This window comes from Octodon degus, unplaced genomic scaffold (genome assembly GCF_000260255.1).
Source record: "Octodon degus isolate 3935 unplaced genomic scaffold, OctDeg1.0 scaffold00109, whole genome shotgun sequence".
Classification (NCBI taxonomy): domain Eukaryota; kingdom Metazoa; phylum Chordata; class Mammalia; order Rodentia; family Octodontidae; genus Octodon; species Octodon degus.
Genome location: NW_004524685.1, coordinates 6,926,321 through 6,930,237, shown reverse-complemented (window position 1 = coordinate 6,930,237; position 3,917 = coordinate 6,926,321). Strand labels below are relative to the sequence as shown.

The 3,917-nt window shown below is 36.3% G+C and overlaps 1 pseudogene; it reads right to left on the bottom strand.

Annotated features, from left to right (window-relative positions):
- Positions 1 to 2,697: 2,697 nt before the first annotated feature.
- Positions 2,698 to 3,382, bottom strand: LOC101587350 (annotated as a pseudogene).
- Positions 3,383 to 3,917: the final 535 nt, after the last annotated feature.

The following is a 3,917-nucleotide window of genomic DNA, read 5'->3' as shown; positions in this document are numbered from 1 at the left end:
TTCAAATCTACCTTAGCTTTATACACGTTAAATATATTGGCTATTTGAAATAATGATACAATTGATAATCCAGAAAATAATCAACATAAGTAAGGACAAATTATAAGAACAAATTTTCTATTTTCTCTAAATTCTAGTCCATGTAGGAAGAGTGATGCTAGTATTGCAATTTGATGGGGCTACAGGGTACACAGACATTTAATCAAACGTTATTCTGGTTGTGTCGAGGAGAGTTTTCTGGGTGGGATCAGCACTTGAATGCCTAGATTCCATGAAGCAGATTGCCCTTCCTAATTTAAGCAGTGTTCCTTTGATTGGGTGAAGATCTGACTAGAACAAAAAGGCTACCAGGGAACGCTTCTGTTCTGACTGTTTTGTATTGGAAAATCAGTCTTTTCCTGTCTTTAAATTTAAGCTGCAATGTCTGTGTGGCTTAGTGCACTTTCCCATTTTGAGTGGAATTCATATCATCAGCCTTTTTGGTTCTTAGGTTTTCAGACTGGGATTAAATGATAACTTCATCTCTCATGGGTCCAAAACTTTCTAGCATTATTTTAGAACTTCTCAGTATCTTTAATTCTAAGAATTAATTCTTCTCAATGAGTTATGCTAATTGTCCTGTCTGTCTGCAGAACACTGACTAATACAAGCATAGACTGCTGACTTTTAGTTACAGTGAAGCAGTTCTATTGGAATATCTGACAGCAGATAAAAGCTATGGGCAATAGTAAGGAAACAATCATGCAAGTCATGGAAGAGTCACCCAAAGCAGAACTTCAAGAGACTACAACCCTAATGTGGCGGTATCTATAATCAATATTGATATTTTTCCTCAGAATACTATTGGTTTTATGGAACATAAAATAGTAAAGCTTAATCAGAAAGCAAAAATTTTATTGGGCTAGGAAAACTTTCTTTTTTCTTTCTTTCTTTCTTTCTTTCTTTCTTTCTTTCTTTCTTTCTTTCTTTCTTTCTTCTTTCTTTTTTCAGTTCAGAGGTACTATGATGGTGGGAAATTGAAACAGAGAATAAAGACCAAACTACAAAAGAAGCAACTGCAGATATACAAATAAATTCATTTTAAACCATAGACTGACCCTAGACCATATACATAAGGCAAGACTTCAGAGAGAAGGTTGAAACCAAGTTAGAAAATTAAATAATGCAGTACAGATTCTAACATCTTCCAAAAGCACAAAGTTTAGAGTTCAAAGGGGCTGGGAAGATAGCTCAGTAGAGTAAGTGCTTGCCTGCCAAGTGCAAGGGCCTGAGTTCAATCCCTGGGTCTGCAAAAAAAAAAAAAAAAAAAAGTTTAGAGTTTGAATATTCCCAAGTTAGCAGTACTTAAAGTTAACAATCCACATCCAATCCATATCCAAAGGCAAAAGTAAAAATAGTAATAATAATCTTATGCCAACCAATTTTCAAACCAAGCCTCAACCAGTAATTTACTTGCTTGATGGAACAAAACTCCAATCATTATTTATACAGGAATATAATAGATAGATGGGTGACAAGATGGGACTATTCATGAAGCAATAACCAAAACCCTATAAAAGAACGAGGTGGAAATTCTAGACTTCAAAAACAAGTATTGGTATGCAAATTTAAAAGGTCATTGAATACCATAGAACAAGACTGAAAAAATTTGACTCATATAAAGAAGAATTAAGATAATGAAAAAATGTCAATGGATTGTGAAACAAAATTGGAGCATCTAAATTACAAGTATTAAACTCTCAGAAAGAGAAGAAAAAAACAGGGCAAACAAGAACAATTTTAAATTCATGAATCAAGGAATATCAAATATTCTCAAGCAGGAAAGAAAAACTAAAAAATTCAGACCAATAGACACATCATAGTCCAATTTACATAGTTTTAATAAGAAACTATCTTAAAATTGTTTTGAGGAAGATAAACTATTGTTTACAGGAAAACACCAATGATGATGACTGCATCACAGTCACAATATGGGCTGCTAGAACACAGGTAACTTAGCCTTCAAATTACAGTAAGCAAAAAATGTTCCCTACTGTATTATATAATCAAGGAGCCTTTCCTCACAAGATGAAACCAAATAAACATACTAGCAGAAAAATCAAAACCTAAGTGGTATCTTACTTGTATATGTGTATTGCATGAAATTTATTTCTTCAATTTGAAGAAAAATAATAATAGAAAAAAATGTATAGACTTCCAAGAAGAACTGTAAGGACAAAGGCAAAGACAACGACAAATAGATGCATATTCTTTCTTTTCTCATTTAACCTTTGTGTCTGATTTCTTCCACTGATGATTACGGTATCAAGATCCATCCATTTTATTTTAAATGACCCAAGTGTATCCTTTTTCACCAATCAGCAATGCTCTCTTGTGTATATATACCATATTTGTAAAATTCATTTTGTCTATTAGAAACTTTTTATTTAAATGTGCCAAATAAAACCCCACATTTTTAGAGCATAAGAAGTTGACGCAGTCAGCAAAAATTTATATTATTTTACTGCCATGAATTTACAGAGTAATAATCCAGATCCATTTTATTTTGATTCGGTGGTTGAAATATCATTTCTACGTTACACTTTACAGATATCACAAATCACTTACAATAATGTAAACAAAATAACTTTTTTCAAAAAAGATAAACTTAAGAACTTCAGTCGTTCTTTCAGGCCTTGCACATCTGATAGGAAACCACTATTTAGGCCTTCCTGATAGGAAATGACTTCTTTTTGTAGATGGAAATCTAGAATTTGAAGGCTGCTTCTTGGTCATGAAAGGAACCTACATCTTGATCTTGACCTGGACCCGGATTGGAAATACCATGATCCTTTTGTCGAGCCACATCTAGATCTTCTGAGCGAGGCCGATCTTGATTAATGAAGAGACACAGACCTTGATGGTCCGGGAGATGCCGATCTTGACCTCCCAACTCTGCTTCTGCTGCAGGAGTGAGAATGTCGCCTTCTTCTGGATCAAGAAGGTGATCTAGACAGTGACCTGCTTCTTCTCCTGCTATAGCGATGACAGTCATAAGCATAATGTACCTTTTCACCACACTCATAGCATCTAACACTGGGATCAAAGGGACAATGGGCAGGTGGTCTATCAAAGCGAGATCTGCAAAGCATGCTCGCTGATACTTCAACCCTCGCTTGGGATCCGCAAATCACTTTTCCATCCAGTCCTTGTACTGCATCTTTAGCAACTCTAGGAGCTTCAAATCCACAAAGGCAAATCCTGGGGGATTTATTGCAACCCATACAGTTCTTAAGGATCCTTGATAACTGAAAGCCCCCTCTAACTTTCCTTCGCTGGTACACATTCCCAGGTTTCCAACATACACCTTGCTTTCTCCTCCCTATCACCCATAAAGCAACATGTCGATCAGCCTGTGCCCTCTGCTTTTTAGCTTGGAGGGCTCAGAGCTCCAGGGCCTCTGCAGCTACAGCACATCCTTCCCTGCCAATGGTCCCAGCAGCACTCTTTAATTTCAATTACAAGCCAAGTCACCGAGTAGTCCGGGCTGGGCTCAAACTTGCAATTCTGCCCCCTTGATTCCCAGAGTGCTAAGATTCTAGCAATGCTCTCCTACTCTCAGCTATAATTTTAGTTCAGATGCACTACTTTCATATAGTAACTCTAAAATCAAATCCAACAATTAATACCATAAAGAAAACCAATAAGGAATAAGAAATAGGAATCCATCACAGGATAAAATTAATTTCCGAAATGATAGCACCGGAAAACCTGATTGAATTACACTGAAAATGGCCTGAAATCTGTAGGACAGACAGTAAATAAAATGCAAAGAAAGCAAAATAAAGTAACAACGAGATGCTTGCAGAATCTCTGCCCTGGCCATGGGCACCTGTCAACGTTTAACTGGCTCTGCATTTTGTTTCCTCTCAGCCCAG